The 19146-nt window shown below is 38.0% G+C and overlaps 1 non-coding gene across 1 annotated transcript; it reads left to right on the top strand.

The window, feature by feature from the left end:
• The first annotated feature begins 18791 nt into the window (after positions 1-18791).
• Positions 18792-18894, top strand: LOC141416289 (U6 spliceosomal RNA). Its single transcript, XR_012441045.1, has one exon. It is a non-coding gene; the product is annotated as a U6 spliceosomal RNA (small nuclear RNA).
• The last annotated feature ends 252 nt before the right edge of the window (positions 18895-19146 follow it).

Here is a 19146-nt window from a genome sequence, read left to right as displayed (position 1 = left end):
ATAGGGTTTACTGCGTAATTTGTGGGACCCATGCCAAATAAAAGTGCAAGATTCCACACTGAAAAATTATTAAGAATTATCAGATGACAATAGCAGAACGTTAAACCAAGGGTCATTTGGGGACGGGGATGCTGGGAGGACTGTGCAACTGCGTGGGCTTTACACCCATGAAGTCAGTGTTGTGTGTACTTGTTTCTGTGTTCAGTCTTGTAAATTTCTGAAGACTCAAGGGCAAATGCTGATTCTCAGGTGCTGTTTATTTTAACTTTGCCTTGATAAAACCATTGTGTCTCCTCGGTGTAGGTGGTAGCCCCGTTTCTTATTGATCAGCCCATTTACAGCTCTGTGAAACTCTGCCCTAATCATTACCTATCCAGCCTTGTTTTTACACATGTACCCAGAACCTGCTGTGATTTATTTAACAATAACAAATATTTATTGTCTTGGTTTTGATTGCCCTAAACAGACCCTCTGGTAAGAATTGAGGGTAAAAGTTTACTTGAGAAGTTCAAAGTATTAGGGAGACAGAAAATGATACAGGGAAGAAAAGGCAGCCAACAGACAGTGTTAATAAGACAGCAACCTCAGTCTCAGAATACCTCCCTTCTTTCCTCCCATCCCTCTCCACTAAGGTGAGGGAGCTGTCACATTTATTTGTCAAATAAATGATGAAAACAAATGAGGTCTGCTTTGTGGTATCAAGCCTAACACATCAGATATCAATATAGCTTGTATGTATTCATCTTTGAAGCGTTCATGTGTTGGAAACCTGTAATAAGGGTGGAGAGTAGAATTTTAAGAGATGGAGCCTCATAGGAGACCCTTATGTCATCGGGGCTATGCCCTTAGACAAACCTGGTCTCTCTCAGTCTCTCTGGGCTTCCAGGCTGGCTACGTGATTTCTCCCTCTCACATACACTCCTACCATTGAGGTACCATGTGCTGTGAGACAACGTAATCAGGGGTGACTTCACCGGAGCTGCCATTATGCTATTTGGATTTTCAACTTCCAAAACTGTGAGCTAAACTGACTTCTTTTCTTTGTAAGTTACTCAGCCTCAGGTATTTTTTCATAGTAATAGAAAACTGATTAATACACATAGGCAGACTGGCCTACAGTTTCTGGAAAGCATCCTCAGTCTTGGAGATGTAAATGCTGGCTATTTGAAGTGCTCTGGGTAGAGCACTATTTGGCAGCAGGGATCAAACTGAGGACCTCGACTATGCTAGGCAAGCACTCTGTCACTGAGCCATATCCCCAGCTCCAGAGCACTCTGAAAATGGTACAATCAAGGGATCTTGGAGAGACACTGACAGTCACTGCTATTTGAATACCTATTTTGTCCCATGCACTGTTCTAAGTGCTGGTCATATAGGTCATCATAGACGAAATCCAAGCTCATATTCTGATTGGAGAGACAGACAATGAACAAATGTCTGCTAAAACAAAAGACAGAAAGTGCTACGAAAAACAAAGCTGGCCATTGGAAGAGAGTGCCGGGCGTACGAAAGGGGAAGTAATTTAGAAAGTGTGGTTGAGAAAAGTCTTTCCGTAAGGTGACCTTTGTGCAGAGACCTGAGTAAATGAGGGTCAGGGCCTCGTAGATATCCCAAGGCAGGAAGACCCAGGCAGAGGGGAGAGTAGATGCGCAGCCTGTGAGATGATTGTTCCAGAGTGTTCAAGGAAGAGCAAGAAGGCTAATGTTGCTGTTCAGATGATAGAGCGGAGCAGGGGACATGGCTTAAGTGGCAGAGTGCCTGCCTGGGAAGCACAAAGCCCTAAGTTCAAACCTCAGCACTGCCAAAATAAATAAATCACAAAGAGAAATGGGAAAATGGCAAGAAATGAGTAGGACTGAGATACTCTTGGGACTTTTAGATAATAAGAACTTGTGGCCCATGCCTGTAAACTCAGCACTCAGGAAGCTGAGGCAGGGGGATAGAAAGCTCAAGGGCATCCTGGACTACACAATGAGCTTCAAGCCAGTCTGGGCTACGGAAGAAAATCCTGTCTCAAAAAAAGATGTGAGTGGGGGGGAGGGTAGGAACTTATATTATGGTATGGTGTCAGATTGTGAGATGGAAATAAAGTAGAGGCTTTGAACAGAGAAGTGACTGGATCTGTGTTATCACCAATCAAAATTGGTGGTTGCCATATAGTTCCTGCTCTTTACCCTGTAACAGTGGTGAGCAACAGATGTCTTTAGGGCTTATTTTTTTTATTCTGTCTATAATCTAACTTCAAAAGCAAAACACCAAAAATAGTAAAGTAAACACATGGTCACCCATCCATTCATCCATACGTTAAGAAAGCCCTTCGGAGTTGAGTAATTCTGGCTCTCTTACCCCTCCTCCTACTGCCATCTGGGACCATCTGCTGTGTGGCTGTGGCAACTGGGAGTGAGTGGGTATAAAGTGACACAAGGGAGAATGAGAAAAGAGCACAAAGATGTCGGTCAACCCAACGATGCGGTGTTAAGAGAAAATTACTCTCAGTTCAGAGCATCAGAGCTGTCATACACAGATTGGAGTCAAGTCTTACAGGGAAGAGAACAAACCTCCAGGTTTAGGAGACAATGTGTCACCCAGTTAATAGAAGAAGAAGCGTGGCTGTCTTTGTTCCTCCTCAGAATCTTCTCCTACCACTAAAAGATGTGGTCATGAAAAAAAAATTAATAAAACCTGCTTCATTCTTTAAATTTATTTTTCTTAATCTTCTTCAGAACTGCAAACTTGGGATACTTTTCCTACGTTGTCATCTATCTATCTGATTGTGATAACTTCAGTCAACTTTCTGTTCTGTCCAGAATGCAGTTCAGCCTGTCTAGTCCTCATACTGAGATCCTACAAGAAGATCAAATTGAAGGTTACTCTTTGAGTGAAACAGTAAGGAGAATCTCTTACTTAGAAATTACAGTTATAACACACAGATTGTGAAAAGTCTTTACCTACACAATTATCTATCTCTGTTCTCTTAGATATGAAGAGGGGTAGAAGTAGGGAGAGAAATTACAAATGATAAGTGCAATAATTACCTTGATAGCTTCTGTACAGGGTAGAATTTCTGCTAGTAACAATAAAATCTTGGCTAGTGACACATTTTAAAGGACACTAATAATCTGATAATTCTTTAATAGATGAAACTGCCCTGGCTGAGATGTTTGTGTGTTAAGTAAAAACCCACCCACATCAAAGGTATTCAGAATTTTTCCTTTTTTTTTTAACTCTTACAGATAAAGGACTATATTATTTTAATAATGTAGCAAAGATCTCTGTGTCTTTTCACAGCATGTTCTAGAAAAAAGACAAGGAACTCAACAGAGTTAGAGGGGAAAATCTTCAAAGGTGCTGTTCAAATTTAAACTTCACTAAAAAAACTTCCTCAGAAAAGCCAACTTGCCTCAAGTTTATATCATTGTTAGTTTAAATAATCTCATAGCAATAAAACATTTTCCTTTCATCAAACAGCAGGAACAACAAATATGCATCTTTAGATAATGCAAAAATATGCAGTATTTGCTTAACAAGTTCCTCTAATTCGTAATCATTAAGCTCTGTCTCCACAGTCTTGGAACTACGAGGTCAATTGAGAATAAGGGAAATGGAATTAGGGGAAAATCCTAGTGTGCATGTCCTGAGAGAGGTAAGAACGCTAGGAAATCAGGTGTCCATTAACCAAACTGTACACTTCTTTAGCATTGGGACCATGTCTTAATCAACTTGTTCTTTGCAAATTTTTCCACAGTGCAGAACTAATGGCTCTCATTCTCAGAGGTTAATTTGTCCTGGAGAAAAAGCTCACTTACAGTGAATCCACTTAAAATGAGGAACAAAATATCACATACAGGGCAAGCAAAAGGTTTCATTACCTTATTTTGAAAAATGTAACCAAAAGTTATAAAACTAAGTATTTCATCTTCAAGTTTACAAAATATATGTTAATACAATGCAGCAATTACTAAAATGGAGAATGAATTGTGTTCGTCCTCCCACCTCTTTCCCTCCATCCCCCTGCCTCTCCTCACCCTGTCTCTTTTTCTCTTTGGTATTTTAAGATAGGGTCTCACCATGTAGACAAGGCTGGCCCTGGCCTTAAACTTGCTATGTAGCTCAAGTTGACCTTGAACTTGACATCCTCCTGTGTCTGCCACCTGGAGTGCTAGAGTTGTAGGCGTCCACCACCATGCCCAGTTTCATTCTTTCTTTTCTGACAAAGATGTAGACTGGCAGGATATGGAACCATTCACTACTATTTGAGTTTTTCAAAATTATCATAAGAATCATTAAAATTATTCAAGTGTTTGAATTTTCAAAGGTCTCTACTTAATACATCTCCTTGAGATGTCTATCGTGTTATCATTCTTGTCAATTATTTCTTCCTTGGTTATTAATTACAATGTTACCAGATCCTCATTTGTCTGTAGCTTTGACTATAAACTAGAAATTTCCATCATCACATTCCAACATTATTGTAAGAATATTTAGGCTGTGAATTTTCATAACTTCAGTGTCTCTGTTCAACCTTCCTGGCTTTAGAGCAACAGACACAAAAACCAAGAGATCTCCCTTTATGTCCTTGATGAATAGCTGTTAAATTAATCACTAACAATAGGTTAGTGAAACACTCAAGTATGCACTGCTACAATACATAAACCACTTCAATTTTTGGAAGTTTGTATGTATGAGCTGAGTTGTGAAAATTTTCAAGACTTAGTTGTCAAAACTTTTTTACATCAAAACTTCATCATCAACAAATGTAGTCATAGCTGGGTGTGGTGGCATATATCTGTAATCCCCACAATCAGGACACTGAAGCAGGAGGGTTATAAATTTAAGGCCAGACTGGACTACATAGCAAGTTTGAGAAGAGCTTGGGCTACATAGCAAGACCCTGTCTCAAAAAAGCCAAAAACCAAAACAAACCACTCCCACCGCTGCACAAAAAAACAATTGTACCCATGAAACACAACCCTAAACAATGTGGAAATTATGTGAATACAGAAAAAAATAACTGCTTTCTTGTAGTTCATCTATGAACTGTATTTCAGAATCAGTGGTATTTGGTGAATACTTTTATTATGGCTACTTTCAGCCAGTAGTTCATTTTCTCTTCATTCTTAAAAAAATAGACCCTTTAAGATCTACCTGAATATCTTCAGATCCCAGTAGGAGAGCAGTCTGGAGTTGCCTACTGTTTAATTGCAATGAACATTTACTGATCTCTGCTCCCCAAAAAGCACTCAGACTGTTTGGAAGTGGATCAAACCATTTGTGTGCTAATCATGGGCACTCAAGCTACATAAAGCACACATAAGGAACCAAATTAGATCCTAGAAATCCCATCCTAGGGCCATGGGGTACTGTGACTATAAGTGATCAGTCAGTCTTTGCAGAGTAAGCAATACATTACAGAATCTCCCTAAGAAGATGCTCCTGGGAGAGCAGAAACTAGAGAACAGCAAAAGGTTAAATGAAGAACCTACTTCCATAGACAATATGATCCCGTGCTGGGCACTGTAAGAAGAGAGAAAGCAAAGGGCCCTCATTTATTAAGACTGATGTGTGCCAGGCACCTAAAATAGCCCATTTTAATTAGTTAGCCAGGTAAGTCAGAGATCATCGGGCTCTCACTTGCTATAGTTTGTTTTTTATGTAGCTCTTATCCCATCTGAAATTTGGGTATATCTCTGTGCACGGATTGAGGTAAGGTGCCTACTTTTGTTTTATCCAGGCAGTTACTAAGTGTACTGCCTTTTCCCCTTAGAATTAAATAATCATATCCATCACATCTGAATTTAAATACGGTTGATTTTTTGGCCACTTTTGTTTAATTGATCTTATTGTCTACTTCAACACCAACATGAAGGAAGCTATTTTCATTAATAATATTCTATAACATATTGTCATATATAGTAAGACAAGTTCTGATTATTGTGATTTCTCCTAATTATTTATTAAATATTGCTACATATTTACCCTTTGAATTTTAGTGTTATCTTTATTAAAAACTCCAGTAATATTTAGTTGTAATTACATTAAACTTGTGTATTAATTGTAGAATGAGAAGGATTTTTTATGATGTTGACACTTCCTATCCAAGAACATGGCTTGTCTCTCCATTCTTTCAAATTTTCTTTGGCCACCTTAAAAAATGTTGATCTTTTCCTTCATAGGAGTGCTAACATTTGTTATTTCAATTATTATTAAGTATCTTATAATTTTTATTGTTGCTATTTTTGAATGGGGTTTCTTTTTCTTTTATATTTTCTTAGAGTCTATATAAAAAACTATTCTTGTTGCTCATTTTTTTTATTGTGCTAGGGATGAACCCCAGGTCTTGCACATGCCAGGCAAATGCTCTACCACCAATCTAGCTATTCTCCTGCTCCTCCACTGCTGTATATTAATCTTATAACTGGCCACTTTAATGGACTCATTTATTTTAGTGATTGTAGTTAATCTATTGATTCTTTTAAATAACTATGTAACTTGTCTGTGTAAGTGGCAATGCTCATCTCTTTTAAAATGTATATTTTTAATTCTTTTTCTCAAAGTGTTTTTTGGACCTTAAGTATGTACCGAATGGTAGTAATTTAGAAGAAATCTTTTCTGTGTAGGAATTGTTCTAGCATTTTCCCATAACGATACTGGCTATAGGTTTTTGCAAAGTCTGAGTTTATTAAGATTTGTATTTTATGAGTTTTTACTTATTTATCAGTAAGTACCTTTAAAACATCTGTTTAGATCATTATATTACATATGTTTTCTCTTTATAGACTAGGTCTTGTAGCTGGTCTCAAAGACTGTAAACATTATTCATGGGATAGTTTGTGACTGATAATTTTTCTTTTTCCATATCTCTAATTTTAGGAAAATAACTGAAATAGAGTATTTATCTCAAAAGACTAAGGGAAGAAATAAATATGGCGAATAGGCCATGTTGTCCTGTGCCATGACAGGTAGATAATTCACCTTGATTTCCACTAAGACTAATGGTGCTTCTAATATCATAGGTGCCCTCACACTCAGGACTGTGCCTTGTAGGAGAGTTGCTGCAGCCTCGTGAACACAAGGCTGGCTTAGAGGGTTTAGCTGCACTGTGAGGCGTTCTCGTGTGACCAACCCTTTTACCCTGACTATCTGCAGCTGCACATCCGCCAGTACCCTCCGTCTGTTATTGGAGAAGGCTGCTGGCCTCTTCTCTGTGCATCCTGATTGTACCAACTTCCTTCTGTAGTGCCCAGATAAGTACATTTTCTTGATTTATCAGGTGTCATTGTCTGGTCTTTCAGTCAATTTGATGTTATTATTGACATTTATCAACATGGTGCATGTGAGATCTTTTCATCTAGAGTCATATTAATACATTTTCCAATACTGAATGATTCTTCCATTGTTGAAGTGCCTCCTACTAGTTTATGAGATTTCAATTTTTTTCTTATAATACTGGAACCAAATGTATTTAGAAATTCATCACATAATAAATGTCACTTCTCAACTCAATATGGAAATGATGGACTTTTTCAATTTATTGTGCTGCAGAAAGTGGACTGGATACAGAAAAATATTCAAATTAGACTCATTGCAAATGTGATGATGATTAAATGTAAGCCATGATACAAAGAGTAAAGGTACAAGAGGAAATATCTGCCCATTCCTTATAATGTTAGAATAGAAAAGGCCTTTCTAAACCATCTTCCACATAGTAGAAGATCCCACAAAGTAATGTATAGACAAGTGAGAACCTGCGATAAACATTTGCAATTCATAGCAGAAGCCCTTCTATATTTACCCTAGTACCTTGAATGCATGTAGAAATTAAGAAGAAAAGGCTTCAGACTACAGGAAATACAAGGGGTCCTAGCATAGGAAAGCACATTAAGCTTTATTCATAACAAAGGAAGTGCACATTTTGTTCACCTTCCAGGTGAGCAAGCTCCCACCAGCAAGCCACCAAAGAAAATCTGTACACATTAGCTGTGCAAAATGCAGCAAGCTCCATGAGCAGTTTGGCCAGATCTGGCAAAATTTAATTTGCATCTCATTTCTGTAAATTTTTTCTCTAAATATATCTGCTTGGTATTTGTATATGAAAGACTGTATTTATAAGACTATTATATTATTGATTGTTGCAAAAAATTTTGATGGGCCAGGGAGAATTCAAATGTCTATTAAAAAAGAATTGCAACTGAGTGTAGTGCCTCACACCTGTAATCCCAGCTATGTGAAATATGGGAATAGGAGGATCAAGATTTGAGGCCAGCCTGGACAAAGAAAAGTTAACAAAACCCTAGCTCAAAGAACAAGCTAGGTGTGTGTGGTGGTGCACATCTGTCAGAATTCCAGCTATGCAGGAAGCATAGAGAGGAGGAAGTCATGACCCAAGGCCAGCTGGGCACAAAGGGTGAGACCCTATCTGAAAAATAGCTAAAAATCAAGAAAGGCTGGGGATATAGCTCAAGTGGTAGAGTGCTTGCCTTGCAAACACGAAGCCCTGAATTCAATCCCCAGTACAAAAGAGACAAAGGGGAGGGAGGGAGAGAGAGACAGAGAGAGAGAGAGGGAGAGAGAGAAAGGGAACTACTAAAATAAATTATAATCAGTCCAGAAAATGGGATACTAAGCTACTATAGAAGCATGTGGAAAATTGCTCCTTGTGTTATGTAGAAAGGTCTTCAGGACACATTGTGAAGTAAAATGAGTGAGGTGAAGTAGAAGCAGATAGTTGCTACATGTAATGCTATTGATATGGAATCATTACTGTCACTGCAGTGGCTTTTGTGGTCTGGGGACCACAAAAGGATGGGGGATCATCCTTTCAGGAGTCAACTAGGTTCAAATTATTCTCATAATAACATTAAAAACTTCTTTGATCAATTTTGGCCACTTTCTAAGATTTACAAGCACATTAGTGAAAAAAAGCAGAAATAAAGGCAGCTTTGGGCTGATTCAAAATCATCTGGTTGACATGTCCCTTCCTTTGTCACTTATACCTGTGTCACTGTTGATGGCATTTAGTTCAGGCTCTGAAAAAATGAATAACACTGCCTGGCAAGCATAATGATACAGATCACAGCCACTTGCTTTTCAGGGCTTGTCCTTCTCACAAAGAAATTTATAAAAAGAGAATCAAAAGTCTAGTTCAAAAATATCAAAATTAAACTTTTCTTTCCCCTTCAGAATCCTAATGTTAAGAGTAAGACAGGTAATCAATATAAGAGTAAGATTATAATAAAAATTGAAATAGGGTCTTTATCTCTGCTCAACAAGCAAGTATAGGCCTATGAAACACAGGATTTGTGCTCATTGCTCTGTGTGCCTGGTCACCAGATGCTCGGTCACAAGGGAAACTGACTGAGGGTGAAAAGACCCTGCTACTGTGAAGACAATACAAAAGCACATGGCATTTGCTGTTTATAAAGTGTTTTTCCCTTGTGTAAAATGTTTCTGAACTCTGGTCTCAAGGGCACACACGTTGAGCTGTTTTTTCCTGGAGTAGTGTTTCTTTTGCACAAACTAACCACATTTTCTTCTGAGAGTCTCCATATGACTAATGAAGCGAGGCTCTGAGGTTATGATTTAGAGGAATATCTATGGCCCTGGAGGGCAGGGTGCCGACTGGATCCAAACCCTGACTGTAAACATGCTCTTGAGTAACTGCTGACCAACCTAGCCCCCCTCCTTTCTCTCTCTCTCTTTCTCTCTCTCTCAGCAGTACTGGGGTTTGAACTCAGGGCCTTACACTTTCTAGGCAGTGCTCTACCACTTGAGTCACCTTCCAGCCCTTTTTGCTCTGGTTGTTTTGGAGATAGGGTCTTGTTTTTTGCCCAGGCTGGCTGGACAAGGATTCTCCTATTTTATGCTATGGTTGGGGTGACAGGCACACACAACCAACCCCAGCTTTTATCTATTGAGATTGAGGTTCTTGCCAGCTTTTGCCCAGGCTGGCCTGGAATGGTGATCTTCCTGATCTCAACCTCCAGAGTAGCTGGGATGACAGGTTTGTACTACTGTGTCAAGCTATTGGTTGAGATGGGATCTCAAGAACTCTGCGAGGGTTGGCCTGGACTGCAGTCCTCTAGATCTCAGCCTCCCAAATATCTAGGATTACAAGAGTGAAACACTAGCACCCAGCTCCTCCTTTATTTTTTTAAATTAATTTTTCTGTTTAAAGATAAACTGTTTTCTACACCAGCTCTTTGATTTATGCTGCAAGACATATGTGCCAGTCATCAGATCTTCAAGTTCTGCCAGTCTTTTCCCACAGGGATAGTTCCCAGCTTCCCAACTTCATGCTAGGCCTTCAGCTCCTGGTGTGGAACAGTTGGCCATGGGTGCCAAATTACTTGAAGAGCCATGCAGAACATGCTCTGAGAATGTCTTTCCATTCTATTCATTCACCTCATTTGTCTATTCTTGTAGAATAGTCCTTTGAGTAACTCGCCGTATATCCATTTATTCACCAATACTTGGAAAAATGAGCGCATATGTATGTAAATAACAAATTGTGTGTGTTCATTTGCACAATAAGGGAACAACTGAAAGAGTAAATACATTTCAAATTCCTAAGTTGATATGCAACTCTCTTTCTAAGTGTACATTAAAATCTGCATCTGGAAAAAGATAAGTACAATAAACATCAAAGTAAATAGTTTCCTAATATTGGGACCTCAATCAGTTTTTCTTTCTTTCTTTCTTTCTATCTTTCTTTCTTTCTTTCTTTCTTTTGGTGGGGCTGGGGTTTGGACTGAGGGCTTCACATTTGCAAAGCAGGTGCTCTACCATTTGAGCCACGCCTCCAGTCCTCAATCAGTTTCTTAAACAAGTACAATAGAGAGAGCATCACAAGGACCTCAGAGTGTGATGTCACAAACCTCAATAGTGTCTCCATTTCCAGCATCATTCTATTTTTTCAGATTTCTGTGGAATCTAGGATATCGTATTCTTTATAAAATTCATTTTTAGATATTGTTCTAGAAAAGGAATATTGCATCTGAACAGCCAACATACTTTGAATGTTTATCAGAATGGCTTACTCAGGATTTTCTTTATCATCTGTGATCTAGGATGGAAGTTTCTAAATGACATGGATGCTTGTGGGGGTGTTCTAATTCTCATGATGAAGATGAACACCTCACTTACTTACAAAAGGCTTCAATTAACTATAGGGAATCCAAAAGATGCAAGAACAAGAAAAAGTAAACCAAAACTAAAACCCATTGATTGTGACAAAGTTTATTAAATCTCTCTCATGTGGCAATTCCACCTCTTTAACAGAATATTTTCCTGAAATTCTCATGTGGCTAGCTCCCTCCTACAACATTTGGATGGCAAGCAGTCAATCCTCTATGTCTGGTACAAATAGGGCAATCCATAATGCCTTTTCCTTACAGCTTGGCCCTCCTTACACATCAGTAAGCTAAAAGTGGAGAATGTTGTTATCAAGAAATTAATATTGTAAAGTATTTCCACTGTTCCAGTAAGAATGAAATGCATATGTATGTGTAAACTATAAAATACAAATTGTGCAATTTCAGTACTTCCACATAGAAAGGTGATACTCTGACATTTGCACGTAAGGCTGACGGTGTACAAAATAAAAATTAGTGGTAATGTTCAAATTTAATTTTTGTTTACATAGAATGACATTAAATGGGAAATTAACAAACAACACAAGAGGAAAGGTCTGTCCTTTGAATACGGGGTTCTGCATTTTCGTTTTGTTCTGGGCCTCCCAAATTTTGTGACCTTTGTGATAATGATGCCTCAAACAGTATTCTTTGAAGTCTGAAAAAGTTCAGTGACTTTTTGAGAGCCTACCAACTAGAAAGATGTTAAATATAGATTAGATATTATTTGCTCATTTTGTTAAGGCAGCTACTGTTTTGTTACTGAAGTCTGAGTACTCAGCATGAGGCTTCCTTGCTCTCTTTGCCAAGCAATGTCCACTGCTTTTATATCATTTGCAGTTTCAGACTGGGACTTTTCATGGTTTTCAGTAGTGCACCTGTGCTGGGCTTTTGCAGGGGCTCCAGGAGCATTTCATCACAAGCACCAAGGGTGCTCAATGACCTTTAGAGGAAGATAGGTGGTTCCTCTGCTCTACACACCCGGGAAGGAAAGACCTGCTTGAAAATGTAACAAATGTTTCCTGGGTGGAAGCCAATTTAGTTTTGATCTTTATTTGATCTTTATTTTGACTAATGCTTTTCTCTTTGTGTGATTTCCTTTTGTTGAGATGCCAAAATTCTGCCAACCTGTTTCCTTTCTCAAAAAACCCCTCGTTTCGCCTCAGTTTAATTTAGTATTCAGGCTTGTTTGCCAAGAGTAAATTAAATTCCCTTGCCCCAGCACCAAACCCTAGTCAGCTTAGAAGCATATCTTGTGAAATATCTTGATAATAGGATCCTCTATGTGAGTACTGGGCCTTTATCTTATAAGGACACTCATGTGGTGGTCTTTTTGTATGTGTTTAATGGGGGCAAGGGAGAATCAGGATTTTCTTCTCAGTTGTTCATTCTCAGAAATGGGAATGACATATAACATAATATTTTCATGTCAATGTCGTCAGCTATCCAGGTAATATGGGCAACATATTCAGCTTTAATTCGAGTTGCCCAAATAAACAGTTGCCTTTAATTTTAATTCAGAGGAGGGAGGTGATGTAAGAACTTGGTTGAGTCACTTCTCGGGCTATCTGGGGGACTCTGCCCTGCAATTTGACATACAGGAATGTGTACCACCTGCTTGTTGCAAGTAATCTATCGGCAAATCTGGGGTCCTCTTGCAAGGATTCACTAAATTCTACAGAGGCTAAAAGAAACCTTCATTTTCCAGATGAAATGCTGTTCAAAGATTTGGGCAAACTGAAGCCCCAATTAGCACTGTCAGCTCAAAGTTTTCAGCATGCAAGATTTGCTTCCAAAAACCTCCCTTTGAGTCTGAGTTTGCAAGAGGTTCAGATCTCCTGAGTTTCACTTTGAGTGTCAAGTTCAAACGGAACCAAAAGAAACTCAAAGCTAAACCCACTTTGGACACTTTGCATTTCACCTGGCCTCTACCTGAAATGAACTGCTCAGTGTTCCCTGAAACTTGGCCCAGGCTTGTATGCAATTCAATTGAAAACCAGTTCAGCATTGCTGAAAAACTTGCAAATCTCCATGAAGTGTGCTGTGAACCTAGTGTGACCTATGGCTATCTAAGGAAGCTTAACAAAGTTTCCAAAAAAACCTGAAAACAGGACTCTTAGGACCTGGGGAAGAATTTACACATTATATTTGTGAAAATTCATGTCACCTCCAGGAAATCTATGAATCACGTATCATTGTTCCCAATAGATCTCTGCTTTGTAAAAATTATTTTTCGTCTTTTTCATACTCTCGCAAGAGGGGAGATTCTGGCTCATTGATGAGAAGGTGGAAGGGGGTTCTCATTACATGCTGTTGTCTCCTCACCACTGCCTTCAGTGACCCCCACAAGTTCAGGTTCATTATTGAACATTAACTATGAAGTGTCCCTGGGAATCTACACATTTCTCATGTTACACAGTTGAGATAATCCAGTATCTTTGTCCAACACAATGGGTTGGAACAACCTGTCACATAAGACAAACTTCCACTTTTTCTAATGAAGATAAAAATGCATTTATTCTTTTCTTCACTCTTTAGGCAGTTTCTTTGGGTCCCTTCTCTGCCTTCCCCTCCACCCTGTTCTCTCACCACAAAACCCTACTTGCGTCCTCTGATAATCTTCATCCTCTCTCACTTCTCTAATCACTTACTGTCTTCCTCTCCCAGACATTTTCTTCTCATATATTCTGATTGTCTGTCCCCTCTGCCCTTTCTTCATCTGCCTCTTTTCTGAAGCTTCTTTGACGTGATTTTTCCACTTGGTTCCGACTATACATGTCTCTTCATCAGCACTGTAATGGACTTCTCCCCTTCCACCTCTCCTGTGCCAGGTCAGGCTGCCTGTTCCCAGTGATGTGCCTCTTCCTCTCCAAAGTGACCCTTCTTAAGAGGGGTGGTTATAAGGCTGTCCTCAGGGCCTGCCAGTGGAAATGCTTTGTAGCAACTATGGATGACCAAGTTACTTGGTTCCATCAACTCAGACACAAACAAGAGAAGGTCTTATAGTACAAAGTGGGAAAAAGCCTGGATTTGGGAGTCAACAGATCTAGGTTTGAATAGCATCTCTACCACAGTGACTTTGAACAACTGACCTAACCTCTTAGAACTCCAGTTCCCTCATCAATGAAACAAGGACACTAATATCTGTCAAAGTTAAAGTCCACATTACTGGGACTCAGTCCATGTTAACTCTTTACTAGTAAGAATTCCCTAAGGTTCTGCATCTACATCATAGGCTTAAATCAGAGTAACTCTGTACCCAGGCACAAAGGACACCAAACTCAGGGAAACTTTCTTTGGGATACATGGTCCAAGATGTTCATTTTGCTAGAGTCCGAGTGATTCATCCTACCTACTTGACTTTAACTAGAATACTGGTCTACTACTAATATATCCACATCTGTACATGACTTAGCAAATAACATTCAGTGCCAAACATTATCTGAAAAGAAAACCAAGTTAAAACCTCAATAATGTTGATAATTGTAGACATACTTAGTTTAGTGGCATCACTATCATTATTATTAACATCAAATATTAAGATTAAAAGACTGGATCAGTTAGAGCTGATGTCACAGAGACATAAGTACGGAATGTTGAGAGCTGTTTTTGACTAAGTCAGATGAAAAGCTATTCTTTTGGGCTCAACAGGATCCTAATCTTTCTTCCCTTCACTTCACCTCACACAGCTTTTCAAACTAGTTGTCTGCAAATGTGTGCACGTTGAGATAAGATAGAGTCCTCATGGATGTCACAATGTCTTTCATGTAGGTTATTTTCCCTTTTTGATAAACACATACACTTATAAAATCACAATTGAGGAAAATGTACTTATTACTGCATTCTGATTAGTATTAAATTCTTATTTGATACTAAAGCCTTGTCTAAGACCTCAGACTTTATCAAGATCCAAATGTCCAAATCAAAAATGAAGAACTTTTTTAATCATCAAATCAAATCATCAAATTTTCTTTTGTTTGATTTTATAAAGGCATTATATTTATTTATGTTTGTGCAGGGGATCAAACCCAGAGTCTTGCACAGGCTAAGCCATCTACCACTGCGTTAGGTCCCCAGTAGCAAGGACAGTGTAGTTAGAAACAATAAAAAAGAGGCATAAGGGTTTGGTGGCATGTGGATTTTACTTCAATTTAAAATGCCTCCTAGGTTTAACTTTGTCTAAAAATTTATTATCCAGTATCATTGGAATGGAGCTAGAAGAATATATACTTATATTTTATATACTTGCTTTCTTAGATTCAGCTGAATTTTAGAATGAAGCTCTCAAGAAAAAAATGCACTATGTGAAAAGAGAAAAGATCTGTTACCTTATCTCTATTGCCGTGTGTAGGGTTCAATAAATTTTTGTTGATTGAGTGAATCTCACGATTAATTAATAGTTGAACCATTCAGTCAAGGAGACAAGTCTGGCCTAGCAAATGACAGAAAAAGAGTGATGTCGTTTAGTATAGGAGCAGGATTGTAAATGTGAAAGTAAACCAAGATTTAAGAGTTCTGCTGGAACTGAAACACTGTGGAAATAGTGCAAGCAAACAAGGACAAAAAGAATACCTGATTAAGTGTTTTAGCACTTAATCAGTCCCTCAGTATTATACGTAATGATTTGTATAGATGCCTCTTGAATTACAATGCAGTTGTGTCCAAATAAACCCACTGTAAGTTGAAAATATTGTAAGTCAAAAATGCACTTAACATCCCTATCAACTGAAGGCTTTAGCCTAGCAACAGAGTGCAGTTGTTCCCCTTTGTGATCACAGGGCTAACTGGGGCAGGGTCTCACTACCTGTGCCCAGCATCTGGAGAGAGGATGGCATGACTCATCTAGCCTGTGGAAGGCCAAAATTCAAAATTTGAAGTATGGTTCCTGCTGAATGTATATGGCTTTCACACTATTGTAAAGTCTAAAAATCATGAGGCAACCACTGTAAATTAGGTACGGTACTGTCTGTGTTTTGTATTTACAAGTTGCCATAAAATTGCCTAAAGGGAAATAAATAGTGGAAGGACAAGGTAGGGGTGGCATGGAGAGAAGATAGACTAGAAAAGAAAGTAGAGGAAGAAAATATGAAGGGAAAAGGAGACATATGCTGGAAAGAAAAAGTGGAAAAGGGAGACAAGGGAGGGAAGGCGGGAAGAAAAGAAATTTCCCAAGGATTAGGATCTTGACTCTCATGATTATTTCTCCATTGAATGAGGATTGTTTACAGAACACAATGGTTCACGTGTTCATTTATTCACACCAATTTCCCAGTGTATCTAGCCAGGCATCTTTGAGGTTTATAGCTTTGATGAAGAAATGGGTCCAGTCTCAAAAGATAGCTCAGAAATAAATATGAGGGATGTTTCAATATAACCACAAATCCGTAAGAGTGAAATTCAAAGAAAAAGGAAAATGAAAACGTGGTGTTTTGTCTTAAAAAGTTTGTCCTAAGGTCATCACCCAGTCATGATTCATTTTACCCAACAAGAAAAGTTAGGGGTACCCTTGTCATGAGTCAAAATCTTTTTCTTGTGGATTTCTTTGTTTTGAATATTTTATTTCTTGGTTTGTTTTAAAAATATTAATGTCAAGTGACATAATCAATGGAAAAGAAGTTGAAGTCATCACCACAAAGTGAGGTTGAACACAGGGGCATCAGTCCTACAGGGTACCCTTGATGGACATCGCTAAAAACTTTATGTTCTCTATCAATAAGTTGCTAACTGGTATCAATTACAATAAATGGTTTTCATACATTACAAGATCTTAACTTGGTTCCAGATCCAAATTTAATTACTGCTGAGTTTCCAGATGTCATCTGAAACACATACTTGGGAAAAACAAATTGCTTTTACATAACAGAGGGTAAGATCATCAGCCTTGTCAGTGACTCAGGGTACACTGTAAACGTACTCAATAGAGAAAATAATGGCAGAGAAATCCCAAATCAGCTCTCAGGAATCACTGAGGACTAGATCTTCCATAAAAAAGCTTCTTGGTACCATTGCCTAATATGTAACGTTGTCCTGAGAGGATATTGTTATGGATCATCAGTAGTCATGTTAATAATAATGGTAACAGTGTACATTTACTGAGCTGTTCATACCACTTTTCAAGATAATACACTCAGTCCTGAGAATATCTCTAACATTCTCCCCAATTTGGGGGAATTGATAAGCCTAGATTGAGTCCTTGTGAATTAATAATTCCGATAGAAGTTATCAAATTGCTGTGATGACAATAATTACTATCAGTAATTCAGCACCATGATAAAAAGGTAAAGTTACTAAGTTATGAAACCTTCCCCTGTTACATAAATAAAAGATAGGTCCTAAAAATCATATTTATATGTGCATATATACTGTTTATATATATAGTATATATATATATATACAGTATATATATACTGTTTATGCTGTTTATATATACTGTTTATATATATGTATGTACTGTTATACATAAACAGTATATTGTTTCACAAATCTAAGACTATACAGAAATATTTTAAATACAACATTTTATCAAGTATTCTTGTAAGATTTCAGTGTTTTACAGTTGCACATGTCAGCTAGGTGATCTCAATTTGAAACTCTATACTTTCTACATACATGCTAACATTGGATTCTATAGTTTGACCCCTAGCTTTGCACAGTGCAGTATCATAACCAATAAGTTTTATCTGTGGTGTGATTATTGCTGATTGAAAACTTTCTATAGTTTGGTCCCTGTTGTATGTGCCCTGATTGAAAGAGTTCAGGTCAGACTCCAGTTCTGCAATGACAGGAAAACAGCTGTACAAGAATAGCTTCTCTGCTCTTCCAGCACCAGCCATATCATCTTTCTCTTAAAAATAGTACATTATACTGTTTATCCCATCTCACAACTTTGTGTGAGAACCAAATAACTTATAGACACAAAAGAACTTTTTAAACCTTTATTATTTTCAATGATTTGAAGCACAAGCATAACAAATGGTGGAAGAATTAAAATGACATATTTGCTCAAGGGCCATATAGCTTTTAATTACTTTTTTATTAGCACTTAAACATGTTTGTCTTTGATAATTGGGGTAACCACTTCTCTTGGACCTATGGTAAACAATGGGTCTTGAGATCATTCTTAGATGCTGGGCACGATGTGGTAGTTCAGTGAATTTGAAGCCAGATTGAATATAACCTCCATTTCCCTGTGTTTGAACAGCAATAATTCAAGCTACCTCACAAGATTGCTACAAGAATAAAATAAGACTTCTATTACGTGTTATCATGAGCACAGAAAGCAAAGCTAAAGACTGTACAGTCATTGGGAGAAAATGAGAAGAACTAAAGCCATAGGAGTGGATGCACTCTACAAAAGAAAGGTAGGTAGAGAAAACTAGTGAGGAGGAAGGAAGAAGAGGAGCCATAAAAGGCAAAAGCCTTTGTAAGAGAGTGAGCAGGAAAAACAAAGCTTACTGTTAATTTAGAGCAGTAAGTTCATTTCCACAGTAGTCCTATGCTTAATATTAAATGACTTTGTGGGAAAGACTCACAAATTGTCTTATATTTATATTGCTTTACTTTTAGACATACCTGTTCACATAGACAGTGATAACCACCAGGTTAGAATATGAAGGACAAAGATGTAAGTATCATAAATTATGCCAAGAAAATGATTACCTGTGTTTGCTTTGGCAGCACTATACTAGAATTGAAATGATCAGAGAAGATTAGCATGGGCCCTACAGAAGGATGACACACAAGTTCATGAATATTGCATATTTTTAATTTTTAGACCCATTTCAACAAAGTTTAATGAGAAAAAAAGAAAATGATTACCCTTAGCTGGTCTATCCTATCTTGCCTGCAGAAAACATTGACTCAACTTACATAAGTTGGGGAGGAAGACTTTCTAAACTAATGAAAACTATAACTTATATGGATGGAGTTTAAATAAATACAATTTTGTTGTTTCATATATATCTGATGACATCCTACTAAGCCAAAAAGGTGCTGGCAAACAGTCTCATAAATATGC

The sequence above is a fragment of the Castor canadensis genome, chromosome 1 (assembly GCF_047511655.1).
Source record: "Castor canadensis chromosome 1, mCasCan1.hap1v2, whole genome shotgun sequence".
In the NCBI taxonomy this organism is placed as follows: domain Eukaryota; kingdom Metazoa; phylum Chordata; class Mammalia; order Rodentia; family Castoridae; genus Castor; species Castor canadensis.
Note: the sequence above shows the minus strand (reverse complement) of the source record. Positions and strands in the feature narration are given on the sequence as shown.